This window comes from Sus scrofa, chromosome 13, assembly GCF_054392235.1.
Source record: "Sus scrofa isolate SSC_HxYL_T2T_F1_AM1 chromosome 13, Sscrofa_HxYL_maternal_Yorkshire_Landrace_v2.0, whole genome shotgun sequence".
Lineage (NCBI taxonomy): Eukaryota > Metazoa > Chordata > Mammalia > Artiodactyla > Suidae > Sus > Sus scrofa.
The window spans coordinates 185,591,657-185,607,942 of NC_139395.1; the positions used below are offsets into that span (position 1 = coordinate 185,591,657).

The window sequence follows — 16,286 nt, forward strand, 5'->3', positions numbered from 1 at the left end:
TCAGTGGGTTAAGGATCCAGCATTGCCGTGAGCTGTGGCTGTGGTTTAGGATAGACGCTGTAGCTGCGATTCAACCCCTAGCCTGGGAACCTCATATGCCACGAGTGCAGTCCTTAAAAAAAAAAAAAAAAAAAGAAGAAGAAGAAGACCTGGGCTTTGAACTCAGGAAGCTTATTCTAGATCGTGAGCTCTTACATATAAAGTAAAAGATGTCTGTGTGCCTGTCCATATGTGTCTGCAGGTATGCTGATGTTTCTCCTCTATCTCTCTAGAATAATCTAGTTTGGGGTTTGCTCAAAATGTCTTGGACAAGCATGGCGGTGAACTGATATGTGGCACTTAGGATGCCTGCAATGATTACATGAGGAAGGGACAGGAGAGATTCCTGAAAAGAAAATGAAAAAAATAACAGGACAGATTGCTAAGAGTTTGGCCGGCCAAAAATGTATAAACCTTAAAGGAGATTCAAAGCTGAATTTCTATGCTTGTGAGATTGTGGCAAAAGTGGCATGTGTCTCTAAATGCAGATGGAAGACATGAACTCAGACTGAGAAATACAGCCACAAAGATCATATGTGATATATGGACTATTAAAACTTTTTAACAAAGAATATTTGATAGAAAGGGAGATTGACTCAAAATAGACAGAAAATATCATACAAAAAGAAAATAAAATACTACCATTAAGGGGTAGAAGGAGGAAATCCTCACAATAATGATTCAGAATATTTCTAATGCAAAACACTTTAAAATACTATCATAAAATAGTAACATATCATATGATTTTAAGAGTGGTTATGACATTTGCCTAGCCTCCAAAATGCTGTTATTTGACATTGTCAATTTCTAGCATACATGACAGAAATTTATGTCATATGATAAAGAATAACCAAAACATGCTGAATCAAACTGTAACAAGTGGCAGCTGTTTCCTCATGGGTGTGCATTTTTATATTTTTCCAGGCTTTAACTAAGACTCTTGAGGGTGCAATAGCCAAAAATAATACTTTAAGGAAGATGATAAAGGTTTAACATATGGATTTTGTATACAAAATTAAGTTTACTTTTTAAAAAAGTATTTTGAATATTATAATGGAGAGTTTATAGAAATAGCAGTACAAAAACCACAGACTTTATAAGATTTTAGATATATTTAGTGCATAAAATAGCAAATGCTAGTGTTTGAAAATCCTGGTATTAGATTCACATCACTAAAGCAAAAATATTCAATATTCTTGGAACTTATTTTATGAAAAGGAGGCTACACTCTTCAAAAGAAGTAGAAAAAAGCATGGATCTGTATCGCATCAAGTTCCCTTCAAGGAGATTGAACCTCAAACCCCCTGGCCATGTCTCACTGTAATACCCCTTCCCCAAGCTTGACCAGCCTGGGCTCCTCACTCCTTGCTAGAGAAAGAATGTCACCCATTCTTCACCAGGCCACCATATAACCTGTTCCCCATGCAAATAAGTTATCCTGCCCCAGACCAACTAGAAGATCAAATTAGGTCACCACTCAGGCCTCATTGTGGGCCATAAAGACTATTGCAGAGTGAGTTGGGATTTTTTTTTTTTTAACTTGCATGCACATGAGTCCTCTCTCCCTCTCTGAAAATATACTTTAGCTTTAATAAATTTGTAAGACATCTGCCATTCCAATGCTTTGTTATGGAGAGACGGGGACCGAGAAAACTGTGATGGTATCAGATCGAATATGACCTAAGTTCAAATCCTACAGAAAATACTCATTTTGTATATTCAGGCATGACTACTCCATGGAGATCCCATTTCCTGGGCCATAAAATGGGATGGTTGTTTATATTTACAGAGCTTTAAGATGGTATCTTGATATTTTGGGCATTCAAATTTATGCAAGTTGATATGGAAACACAACCATTTTAAAGCCAAATTAATACTGCCAGGACCATAAGATTATATTGAAGACCAAAATACTAAACTTTTGTGTGCATGTGTGTGCGTGAGAGAGAAATCTTCCCATGAGGTTCCAACTTCCTGCTAGAGCACTTGCAAAGCACCACTATTCACATGAAGTATTCTACTCAATCCACTTTAGATGGCTAAAATGCAGTAACAAGGAAAAGATTTATCCTCCCACTGGAGCAAACTATATGAAGTAGAAAAATATTGCTCATCAGACAACAAATAAAGGACAGTGAGCCCTGAACATGGACAAATATGGTGAGCCCTTGAAATACTCCAGTTTACTGTACTGAGAGAATTTTCACGTTTCACTGCAGGGACAGGAAACCTGGAGGAGCCTGGCTGACTCCCAAGGTGGCCATAGTTCTCAAAACAGAGTGCTAGAGAAATAAGATAATTCAATTTTTGATAAAAAATGATTACAATATAGTATGAGGTTTATAAATAGCCAAGGTAAAATGTATGGCAATAAGAGCACAATGGTTGGAAGAGAAGAAACGGAAGTATACAATTTAAAGTTCTTTTTCTCACTGTGAAGTGGCATAGTATCATTACAAGTGCATTGTGATGTTAAAGATGCAAACTACAAACCCTAAAGCAATCACTGTCAGGATAACAAAGAGCAATTGACAACTGGTCAAAAACAGGAAAAAACAGATTCATAAAAATATTCAATCTTAAAGCACAAAAAATGGGGAACCAATTAAATAGAAAGCAAATAGAAACATGATAACTCAAAGGTAATCAAATCAACAGTCGCATTACATAGGAATAATTAAAAAGTAAAGATTTCCCCCAATTAAAAGACAAAGATTGTCATTTAGAAAAAAAAAAAAAAAAAGAGGATTTTACGTCTTGGTGCAGTGGTTAACAAATCTGACTAGGAACCATGGAGTTGCAGGTTCAATCCCTGGCCTTGCTCAGTGGGTTAAGGATCCGGCGTTGCCATGAGCTGTGGTGTAGTTTGCAGACGCAGCTCAGATCCTGCATTGCTGTGGCTGTGGCATAGGCTGGCAGCTACAGTTCTGATTAGACCCCTAGCCTGGGAACCTCCATATGCCATGGGAAGTGGCCCTAGAAAAAGCAAAAGACCAAAGGAAAAAAAAAAAAAAAGAAAAAAGCAAGACCCAACTATATGCTGCCTAGAAAAAACATACTACAAATAAAAAGAAACAAATAGGTTAAAAATGAAAGGGTGACATAAGATACAGCATGCTAATGCAAATAGAAGGAAGCTGGAAACTATCATAACCAAGAGAAACCCAAGGAGATCTGACTGCTAAATGTATGTGGTGTCCTGGATGGGATGCTGGAATGGAAAAGCGGCATGAAGTTAAAACCAAGGATCTGAATAAAGTACGGACTTTAGTTAATAATAATCTATTATTGGCTTATCAATTATAAAAATGTATTATACTATGCGGTAGATGGAGCCTCTCTTCAATACCTTCACAATTTTTCTGTAAATGTAAAGCTGTTTTAAAGTGAAAAAGGTTATTAAGAAAGAGAGCAGTAAACATGATTGTCTACATTAACATTAAATAAAGTAGATTTCAGACAATGAATATGATCAGGAAAGAAGAATGCCATTTCTTCATGATAACATTTATGCATAAACTAGCATAAATTCAAATACGTGAAACAAAAATTGATGTAACTATAAGGAGAAATAAATCCACAATCATAGCCTGAGATTTAAAAACCCCTGCTAGAGACTAAATGTTTGTGTCTTTAGATCAATTCATATGTTGAAATTCTAACCCTCAATGATGGTTTAGGAAGTGGCGCTTTGGGAAGTAATTAAGTGCAGTGTGTAGAGCCTTCATGATTGGATAAGCACCCTTATGAAAGAGACCCTACAGAGCTTCCTCGTTCCTTCTGCCAGGTGAGGACACAGCAAAAAGATGGCCACTTACAAACCAGGAAATAGGACCTCCCCGGACAACAAAATCTGCCAGTACATTGATCTTTTTCCAGCCTCAGAAATGCAAAAAAAAAATACATTTTTTGTTCTCTATAAGCTATCCAGTCTTTGACAATTTATTATAGTAGCCTGAACAGACTAAGACAACCCCTTTATCAATAACTGATTTAACAAGTTGAACATGTCAATAAAGAAATTGCAAATCTGAATCCTAGCAATCAAATTAACCTAAGGGACATATTTGGAACATTCCACCTGACAACAGATTACATATTCTTCTCAAGTGCACACAAAACATTTACCAAGATAGAACATATACTAGACATATACTAGACCATACAACCAATTTTCGTAAGTTTAAAAGGACTCAAGTTATCTAAAGTATACTCTTTGAACAAAGAAATAAAGAAAAAAAGAGACCATTTTCTTATTCCCAAAATTAGAAACTAAATGAAACACATCTAAATAACAATAAAAATGCAAAATAATATATGACGATTTGTGAGATGCTACTAATACTATACTTTGGAGGGACTTTTTAGTTAATTACCTATATTACCAAAGAATAAAATTCTCAAATCAGTGATGTTGGTTTTCACCGAAGAAACAGGAAAAAGAGCAGCAAATTGCACACAAAGTAAAAGAAGAAAGGGGATAATGTGTACATTAATAAGATATAAAACTGATAAACAATTAAAAATAATGAAATGAAGAGTTCAATGAAATCAATCAATCCTTGGACAATGTTAGTTAACTCACAAAGGAAATTAATTTCTTATTTAATTGTCAAGTTTCATGTAGGTATCTTTTTAGTGTTTGACCATTTCCTTATAACTTGAATGGGTCTCTATGCCTTGACATTCATAATTGAATAGCCTCCTTAAATTCTGTTGTCAATTATATAACAATATATTAAATGTATTTCTGATTTGATCAACCAATAAATAATCAGTTTAATTTTTTTGTAGATGTAAGCTATACTTGTGCTTCATTGCTCTTTTTCTGTTTATCTACAAATAGATTGACAAAACCCTATTTTGCCTATCAATTCCAGTTTTACTCTCTGTAGTCATACCTTTCCCCATTATAGGTCCAGTACCTTCCTATGCTCTAGTGCTTCCTCTCCAGCACATACAAACACAAAAATTGTTTCTTATACATTTTACTCCTGTTGATATATATATATATATTTTTTGATAAGGATATTTGCAGTTGAAACCAGAGGAAAAAATTCAGTTTCGTAAGCATTAGATACACATTTTGAAATAGAAGTACTTTTCCATGCCAATAAAAAGTGCATGTATGTGTGTATACATACCTAAATATTCCCGGTTGCCATTTCATCGATTTGTTAATATATACATTAAGTCCTTTATCTATGTAATTATATTTCCATGTTCCAACTGTCCTATGAGTTATGTTTGATTATGAATTCCTTTTTACAATAAGGAACAAGAAACTTGGATCAGGTTATCTTGCCCTAGATGATGCACAAATGATGAATCTAGGTGTCGGATATACTCGAATTTTTGCTTTCCTCTATCTGCGATTGGTATGAATTAAAACATGTTGGCTCATTAATCAACTCACTATATTTTGGAGGCTATTTCCTACATGCTCTCTTTCAAGTATAGAGAAAAACAAATACTGTCTGTAACAGCAGAGGAGTATTTTCTCAAACCCACAAGCAGTGATTCAGAACCCTGTGAAGATTTCTTGCTAACTGGTATCCCCTGGAACAATGGCTAGAACTACTTCTCTTTGATCCACACCCCTAAGGAAAGGCTCACTTCCCTATCCGTAGGAGGGTTCATCACCACACTCTCTTCAATTCTGTGCTTAGTACCTGAGTATCACCACACAAGAATGCAGTGCTGTTAAGTCATTTCCTGCTCTATTGTTGTTTTTTGTTTTGTTTTATTTTGTTTTGTTTAACGACCTTCCATAAATCTTTTAACATCTCTGCCACAATTTCCTCACCTGTCAAATGTGAATGAATTCTATGGACCCACTGAATATGTAAATTAGCCATAGGTTTTGTTTTGTTTGTTTTTTTTCTTTTCTTCCCTTTCTTTTTAGGGCCACTCCTGTGGCCTATGGAAATTCCAAGGCTAGGGATCAAATCAGGGCTGCAGCTTCCAGCCTACACCACAGTTCACAGCAATGCTGGATCTTTAACCCACTGAGAGAGGCCAGGGATCAAACCTGCATCCTCATGGATACTAGTTATAACCCACTGAGCACAATGGGAACTCCCAGGGTTTTTAATTTTTTGCAGAGGTTCCCAGCTAGGCATTGAACCTGCACCACAGCAGCCACCGAAGCCACTTCAGTGACAATGCAGATATCCTTAACCTGCTGCACCAGAGGAGAACTCACAGAAGACTGGTTATTTTAAATACCCATTGTGCTTTAAATAATAATTAAGGAGCTTTAAAAATCCATTTGCTTACTTTGGTAATCTCTAATTACTTTCAGTTTTCATAATACTCATTTGCAGAAAGGAATTACTTTCAGTGAAAATTCTGAGTTTACAACTGTTAAAGCACACAAATCCTAAAGAGTGTTTATTTCAATAAACAAAGATTCAAACATAAAATTGTGACCTAAATTATCAAACTTAAATGCAAATAATGTTAATAAGTCTACAGTCACAAGTAAATGATAGCAGTGTAAAAAAGTGGATATAGATAGCTAAGATCTAGAAAGCTTTCATACATGGATGCATAGTTCTCCTGGGAGAGAAAAGTGAATTTCTCAAGATCAGGCCATTTTTCATAGTTGTTTTCATTAAACTATATAATAGACTTTCCTAGAGTTAAAAAATATATGTATACACCTAAGGTACATCCAAAGTTAAGCCGAGAATACAAACAACATGAAGAAACCTGTCCTAAAGTATTCACTTTTTTCAATTATCTAGATATTCTGAGGAAGAATGAATTTACATTGGCTTTTTTCTAAACAATTACTTTCATTTTCACTATGCTAATAGAAAATTGATTATATTAGGACAAGTAGATTACTGAATAATTTTATGAGTTAACATGGGAAATTAGATGGCATGTCATGTACCTTGGTGGTGACAGTTAATCCTTTTTGAAGATAAGTTATGCTGTATATAATTTTTTTAATGGAATGGCACATATTCCCAATGGAAACTAGAAATTTTCAATCGAACTTAACTATCAGAGCTTAACATATTAATGAACCATACCAAAAAGTTTTCTGCAATGGACAATAATGTTATTCACCTCTCAATCTACAATGGTATGTTAGTAAAATGTTTTTATTCCAAAAAAGAGAACCATGAATTTGCTAGCTGGCATGTCTAAAAATTTCTGGTTCAAATTAGCCTAAAACCACCATGATTTTTTTCTTTAATGTATTTATTTAAAGGAATTTATTAAGATGACCAAACTAATTTGGCTGATGAATGGCCAACAGAAAATGAATCCATGCAAACATCTAAATGGCCAGCTTTTTGTAGTTATGATTCAGGAAGAAAATTGGTATTATTTGATGTACCTAACAAGACAATTACAGAATTTATTGAACTAATGCAAGTAAAGTTTCTATGTCACAGTACATGGTGAAGAGTAGATGCTTAAAAAACACTAGTTTCCTTATTTTTTCTATGAAAATTCAAAATTTGTATTGTATATATGAAATAAAATGATAGATATATTGATATTTTTGCAAGAAAGGGTATATTTTGGTAAATAAATAAAATACATTTTATTTATATGTGTGTTATTAAACACAAAGAATGCTATATATATAACAATTTTCAACAAAAATTATATAATCATCATTGAACTTCTTTCAAAGGAGATTTCTGATGAATATCTTTGGAACTTTCAGCTATAGAAAATTCAGTGTGTTCACTCAGTTCTAAATGGAAGAGTTAAAGTTCATATCTGTAACAATGTCCTTTAATTAAATATACATACTAATTAAGCATATCATGCATAAAAAATTAAAATGAATAAACATATGGATATTTCATATATGTCTCCAGGGATACTAGCACTGTTGGCATATCTTAGTGCATATGATTGAGAAAGTTAATATTAATTGTTAATAAAAATACATGTTCTGTTTTGTAATATATTTTGCACTTTTTACTCAGTGAAGTAGAACCTTCTTCCATTACGTAAACGCTTTCCAAATTCAGTGGGCATAAAAGACAACCTATACTGAAATGTTTTCTCTGACTTCTCTTTATATATTTAATATAGTATCAGGAAGTTGGCCAAATAACATAGTATTTCCTCCAAATTGAAAATTAAGTTAAACTATTATTAGTCTATAATTCAATGTTGTTTCTGTGCTCATATCGAAATTTTAATCATAGACTTATAGTCCAAGCTCTCAATAGGACTTCAACTTTCTAAAACAAATACACATTTAATGTTATCCATAATTAATGTCTTAATGAAGCAGGCTAAAATGGCAATAAAAATAGCAATGCTCGACCCCGATGGGTACAGGTTAGTCATATAATATTGGGTTTGTACAATGAATGTGAGGTAGGCATTATGCTAAGGGAGAGAAGAAAAATTAAGCCACAGACCCAGCTAGTAGAAGAGCCAGATTACATAATAAAAAGCATTGACTTATGATTGATATAAAATATAATTAAGTAAATAATTATCTGGTAATAAAATTCCATATAACTGTTATGAAAGGAATCAGTAATACTATAAAGAAGAAAATAAAACTTTAACTTTAATGGGAAGATATTTCTTAGATTTTTTTTTTTATCCCTTAGTTTTTCAATGATCACCAGATACCTCTTATTATGATAGTTAACCATGAAAGGCAAATATGAGGTGATGTGTAAGAGCACCCATACAATGTCATTTCCAATTAAGCTTGGATGTGGACTTGAAACCTCTTCTAAATTGAATACCATTCAATTGGAATGGGCCAAGGAGGTGAAAAGTTTCTACTACGCCTAATCTAGACTCCTGCCTAATATTATGTTATATATTCATAACATATCCTTTATATTATATTCAGTAAATACAATAAAAATAGGAAAAGTCCTGAAGTAGTTTGAAGGATATAACTTCCTTAGTTATGGGAAGTGGTAGGTAGAAATCTAAAATGGTACCTGTGTAAAGTGAACGTGACCCTGGAGATATGAGATCCAAAAATTATAAGAAAAAAAGGGGGTTTCCCTGAAGTGACTAAATTGAGACTCTTGAGATTAAGAGATTAACCTGGGTTATCTCTGTGGGCCTTAAATGCCACTGCAGTATCTTTATGAGAGACAGAGTGAGCTTTGAAGCACAGGAGGGAATGTGACCACAGATGCAGAGCTTGTCATGATGCAGCATAAGGAATGACAGCAGTTACCAGAAGTTGGAAAGGGCTAGGCATGCTTCACTTCTAAGGCCTACAGAGGGAACATAGATCTCTAGACACTTGGATTTTGGACAAGTGATACTAATTTCAGACTTCCAGCCTCTAGCCAGGTAGGAGAACCCATTTTTATTGGTTTAAGCCAACATATTTGTGGCAATTTGTTAGTAGTCACAGGAAGCCAATACAGATTTTGATATCTAAAAGTGGAATGTGCTATAAGAAATACCTAAAAATGTGGAAGTGACTTTGGAATTTGCTAATGGGTAGAGGGAACTTTCAAGCATTTGATAGAAAAAGCCTGAACTATTTTAAACAGAATGTTGGTGGGCATAGGGATATCAAAGATGTTTTGTTTGAGAGCTCATAAGGAAATAGAGTACATTTTATAGAAAACTGAAGAATGTAGGTTCTTGTAATATAGTGGCAGAAAACTTCACTAAATAGTATATTGAGCAACTATGCATTTGTCTTTCAGATAAAGATAGTATATTTACTATTATCAAAAGAGTGCTGTCAAATATGAGCAAAAATGAATATTGTATTCATCAAACATCTACTGTCATTCTTCCCCCTCTCAGAATAACTAACTTGATTCAGTGATTGAATCATAACTTACATGAGAAATAGTACTTGGCTCAGGAAGAAATGGATAGAGTTAAGTGAAAAATGGTATTTGGCTTAGTGATATTAGTCTTCACAATGAAAACAGAATATATATAATATACATATTGTTTTCTAAATAATTTACCTTTTATTATTCTAGTCACTACATATTTTTATTAAGTGAAAGGAAAAAATGTCTAGAATGCATCCTTGAAATTATCTGTACTACTGTGCAGCCAAAAGAGCAAACTAAAAGTCAAAAAAAGGAAATTGAGTCAAGATAGCTAGTCTTGATTGCCATGTTATTAAAATCATTACACTTCTAAAATTACTGACAACCTTAAATCCCTGAGGTAAAATGACTGAATGATTTAGGCTGGAATACAGAGAGTATGTTTTCAGCTGAGAATAAGCATATGGATTGAAGTAGATTCTCACTGATAATGGCACTTGGCTTAGAAATAATTTATACTAGAAGATTTCTTTTTTTTTTTAATGGAGGTTCATATTAAATTGAGAAAAATGTTATTTCTTTGCATTGGTTCAGTATATGAACCATAGAATCTATTTAAAATATTTCTTAATATTCACTAGTCAGAGTTCTAAAATGTAAAAAAAATGGATTAATTTGAAATAGCTTCAAATTTCTAAGTATTAAAGCTAACTACAAACAGTTGTAGCATCAAGAATATTTGGGAAGCTTTTTTGAACTTGCTTTATGTAGAAACAAGGAAAAAATTGAAATTCAAATGTGAATATTATTGTAAATAAAGCCTAAACATCACACTATTATCATTTTTTTTCTTGAGCTAAGTAAGAGACTAAATAATCATATATCCATGCTTATGACCTCATAGGAAAATTCAAAGAGCACTCTTTTAAACTTAGAATAACTACAGTGGTCTCATTGTCTACATCCTAGTGTATTTTTAGAGAACTAAGCTTGAAAATATTGACAAAACCTTCAAAACATTAGAAGAAAACAAGTATTCTGCAATATGAGTTAGAAAAATAAAGGAAGACAAAGGGCTCAGATAAAATATGTATTGTAAATGGTGTTAAATAATTTAATTTTAAATTTACCTGTGCATTTATTCAATTGCCAATGTCAGAGCACTTAGGTGGTTCAAAGGTACAATTTTGAAAGTATGATTTCTAAAACAAAGTATTTTTGTCCATTTAAAATTATATGCCCCAAATGTACAATGTTCCTTACATTACATTTTTTTAAAAAAAGGACATGTATTTCTGTTCTACAATTAGATCGCAACTTTTTGAGAACAGATTTCATGCTGTCTCCTTTGTTTATCTCAAGAATCTGGCATAGGATCTACAAGAGAAAAAAGATTACACACTGAACATTTACTGCTTATTAAAAAAACTAACATTTGATATTAAAGGTTATATTTTTAAAAACTCTGGTCATCTGCAAGACTGTGATACTGAGCAATTATTTTTTTAATTATTATTTTTAATACTTATTCCAATACAATTGTTTTTCTACTGTTCAGCATGGTGACCCAGTTACACATAATGTACATATTCTATTTTCACACATTATCATGCTCTATCATAGGTGACTAGACATAGTTCCCAGTGCTACACAGCAGGATCTCATTGCCAATCCATTCTAAAGGCAATAGTTTGTATCTATTAACCCCAAGCTCCCAGACCACCCCACTCCCTCCCCCTCCCCCTTGGCAACCACAAGTCTATTCTCCAAGTTCATGATTTTTTCTTCCTAATCCAAACATCTGTGGGTGGACATTTGGGTTGTTTCCATGTCTTGGTTATTGTGAATAGAGCTGCAATGAACATGCAGGTGCAAGTGTCTTTTTCAAGGCAAGTTTTGTCTGAATATATACCCAAGAGTGTGATTGCTGGGTCATATGGTAGTTCTACGTATAGATTTCTAAGGTACCTCCATACCGATCTCCATAGTGGTTGTACCAGTTTACATTCCCACCAACAGTGCAAGAGGGTTCCCTTTTCTCCACACCTCCTCCAGCATTTGTTATTCATGGCCTTCTTAATGATGGCCATTCTGACTGGTATGAGGTGGTATCTCAAGGTAATTTTGATTTGCATTTCTCTAATAATCAGAGATGTTGAGCATTTTTTCATGTGCTTGTTGGCCATCTCTACATTTTCTTTGGAGAAATGTCTATTCAGGTCTTTTGTCCATTTTTCAATTGGGTTGTAGGCTTTTTTGCTGTTGAATTGTATAAATTGTTTGTATATTCTAGAGATTAAGCCCTTGTCAATTGCATCATTTGCAACTATTTTATCCTATTCTGTAAATTGTCTTTTTGTTTCCTTTGCTGTGCAAAAGCTTGTCAATTTGATTAGGTCCCACTAGTTTATTTTTGCACTTATTTCTGTTCTTTAGGAGACTGACCTGAGAAAATATTCATAAGGTTGATGTCACAGAATGTGTTGCCTATGTTCTCTTCCAGGAGTTTGATGGTGTCTTCTTTTATATTTAAGTCTTTAAATAATTCTGAGTTTATTTTCATGCATGGTGTTTAGGGTGTGTTCTAGTTTCATTGATGTGCAGGCAGGTGTCCAGGTTTCCCAGCAATACTTGCTGAATAGACTGTCTTTTTCCCATTTTATGTTCTTGCCTCCTTTGTCAAAGATTAGTTGACCATAGGTGTCAGGGTTTATTTCTGGGTTCTCTATTCTGTTCCATTGATCTCTGTGTCTGTTTTGGTACAGTACACACTGTCTTGATGACTGTGGCTTTGTAATAGTGCCTGAAGTCTGGGAGGGTGATGCCTCCTGCTTGGTTTTTGTTCCTCAGAATTGCCTTGGTAATTCTGGGTCTTTTGTTGTTCCATATAAATTTTTGGATTGTTTGTTCTAGTTCTGTGAAAAATGTCATGGGTAATTGGACAGGGAGTACATTGAATCTGTAAATTGTTTTGGGTAGTATGGTCATTTTTACAATACTAATTTTTCCAACCAGGAGCATGAAATATCTTTCCATTTCTTTACATCTTCTTTAATTTCCTTGATTAATGTTTTCTAGTTCTCAGCATATAGGTCCTTTAGCTCCTTGGTCAGGTGTATTCCCAGGTATTTGATTTTTGGGGGTGCAATTTAAAAAGGCATTGTATTTTTACATTCCCTTTTTAATATTTCATTGCTAGTATACAGAAATGTGACTGATTTCTGAATGTTGATCTTATACCATGCTACTTTGCTGAATTTATTGACCAGTTCAAGTAGTTTTGGGGTTGAGTCCTTGGGGTTTTCTATATATAGTATCATGTCATCTGCATACAGTGACAGTTTTATCTCTTCTCTTTCTATTTGGATGCCTTTAATTTCTTTTGTTTGTCTGATTGCTGTGGCTAGGACTTCCAATAATATGTTGAATAACAGTGGTGAGAGTGGACATTCTTGTCCTATTCCAGATTTTAGTGGAAAGTCTTTCAGTTTTTCTCCATTGAGTATTATATTTGCTGTGGGTTTGTCATAAATGGCTTTGATTATGTTAAGGTGTGTTCCCTCTACACACACTTTGGTAAGAGTTTTTATCATGAATGGATGTTGGACTTTGTGCTTTTTCTGCATCTATTGAGATGACCATGTGGTTTTTGACTTTTCCTTTGTTAATGTGGTGTATGATATTGATTGATTTGCATATGTTGAACCATCCTTGTGCACCTGGATGAGTCGTGGTGTATGAGCTTTTTTATATGTTGTTGGATTCAGATGGCTAAAATTTTGTTGAGAATTTTTGTGTCTATATTCACCAAAGATATTGGCCTACAGTTTTCTTTTTTGGTGGTATCTTTGTCTGGTTTTGGAATTAGGGTGATGGTGCCATCACAGAATGTCTTTGGGAGTGTTCCTTCTTCTTCAACCTTTTGGAAAAGTTTTAGGAAGATGGGCACCACTTCTTTGTATGTTTGGTAGAATTAACCTGTGAAGCCATCTGGTTCTGGACTTTTATTTGTAGAGAGTGTTTTTATGACATATTCAATTTCATTTCTAGTGATTGATCTGTTCAGTTGGTCTATTTCTTCTTGATTCAGTTTTGGCAAGTTGTAAGTCTCTAGAAAGTTGCCCATTTTTTTCAGGTTGTCAAATTTGTTGGCATACAATTGTTCATAGTATTCTCTCATGGTTTTTTGTATTTCTGTAGTATCCATTGTGACTTCTCCTTTTTCATTTCTGATTTTGTTTATTTGGGTTTTTTATCTCCTCTTCTTGGTGAGTCTAGCTAGAGGTCTGTTGATTTTGTTCACCTTTTCAAAGAACAAGATTTTGGTTTTATTGATTTCCTCAATTTTTTAATCTTGTTTATAATTTCCTCTTTGATCTTTATGATTTCCTCCCTTCTGCTAACTTTAGGTTTTGTTTGTTCTTCTTTTTCTAATTCATTTAGGTGGTGGGTTAAGTTGTTGATTTGAGATTTTTCTTCTTTTTTGAGGAAGGCCTGTATTGCCATGAATTTCCCTCTAAGAACTGCTTATGCAGCATCCCATAGATTTTGAATGGATGTGCCTTCATTATCATTTGTCTCGAGGTATTTTTTAATTTCTTTCTTGACTTCCTCATTGACCCATTGGTTTTTTAAGCATGTTGTTCTGTCTCCATGTAGTAAGTTTTTTTCTCATTTCTTTTCCTGAGGTTGATTTCTAGTTTCATGCCATTATGGTCAGAGAAGATACTTGAAATAATTTGTATATTCTTAAATTTGTTGAGGTTAGCTTTGTGCCCCAGTATGTGATCAGTTCTTGAGAATGTTCCATGTGCACTTGAGAAGAATATTAATTCTGCTTTTTTTTTTGTATGTAATGTTCTGAAAATGTCAATTAAGTCTAACTTTTCTATTGTGTCCTTTAGGATCTCTGTCACCTTATTTTCTATCTAGAGGATCTGTCCATTGTTGTGAGTGGGGTGTTAAAGTCTCCTACTATGATTGTATTCCCATCAATTTCTCCTTTTATGTCTGTTAGTATTTGTTGTAGGTATCTGGGTACTCCTATATTAGGGGTATATATATTGACGATTATAATATCCTCTTCTTGAATGTATCCCTTAACCATTAAATAGTGTCCTTCATTGTATTTTTTAATGGCCTTCATTTTAAAGTTCATTTTGTCTTATGTGAGTATTGCAACTCCTGCTTTCATGTTTTGTCCATTGGTTGAAATATCTTTTCTCATCCCCTCACTTTCAATCTATATGTGTCCTTTGCTCTAAGGTGGGTTTCCTGTAGACAGCAGACTGAAGGATTTTGCTGTTTTATCCAATCTGCCATTCTATGTCTTTTGATTGGAGCATTTAGTCTATTGAAATTTAAGGTGATTATTGATAGATATGTATTTATTGCCATTTTAATTCTTGTTTTTCAGTTGATTCTATGTTTCTTTTTTCTTCTTTTCTTTTTTGGGTTGGATGGTTTCCATTTATTATATGCTTGAGTACTTTTCTTTTCAGTTTTTGTGACTGTAATGTTTGGTTTTGATTTGTGGTTGTCCTGTTTTTTAATTATGTTAAGCCCTTCCTATATCTGCTTGCTTTTGCCTGATAATCATATAGGCTCAGATACATCATTAAAATAAAAAAAAATCTATTTTTATTTTTTTCTTACTTTTCTTCCCCATGTTGTATGATTTTGATGTCTTTTTTTTGTTTTTTTTTTTTTAACATCTTCATGTTTAGATCTGTATGCTGGCTTCTTTAAGTGATTGCTTTCCAATTGTGGTTCCTCCATACTATTCTTCTTTATCTCTTTTCTCTCTCTCTCTCTCTTTTAATTTAGAGAAGCCCTTTCAGTATTTCTTTTAGAATGGGTTTAGTATTTCTGTACTCTTTTAGCTTTTGTTTGTTGGAGAAATTATTTATTTCCCCTTCTAATTTAAATGATATTCTTGTAGAATAGAGTATTCTAGCACACAAATTTTTTCCTTTCAGCACTTTAAACGTATCTTGCCACTCCCTTCTGGCCTATAGTGTTTTTGTAGAGAAATCAGCTGATAGTGTTATGGGGGTTCCCTTATAATTAATGTTTTGCTTTTCTCTTGCTGCCTTTAGAATCCTCTCTTTAACTTTTGCCATTTTTATTATAATATATCTTGGTGTGGGCCTATTTAGGTTCAACCCATTTGGGGCCCTCTGTGCTTCCTGTGTCTTGATATTGGTATCCTTTAGATTTGGAAAGTTTTTGGCCATAATTTCTTCAAATCTATTTTCCCCCCCTTTTCTTTATTTTCCTTCTGGAATTCCTATTATGCATAGATTGGCCTGCTTTATATTATCCCATAGGTCTCTTATATTTCTTTCATCTTTTTTCATTTGGTTTTCTGTCTGCTGTCCTGATTGGGTGATTTCCATTATTTTATCTTCCACATCACTAATTCATTTCTCTGAATTATTCATTCTGCTCTTTATTGCCTTAAGCTCAGTTTGTATCTCTGCAAATGAATTT

The 16,286-nt window shown here is 33.7% G+C and overlaps 1 protein-coding gene across 4 annotated transcripts in view; it reads right to left on the minus strand.

Annotated features, from left to right (window-relative positions):
- The window catches only part of CADM2 (cell adhesion molecule 2), a 1,076,345-nt gene that overhangs the window by 527,425 nt on the left and 532,634 nt on the right, over positions 1-16,286 (minus strand). The gene's annotated exons all lie outside the window — the stretch shown is intronic.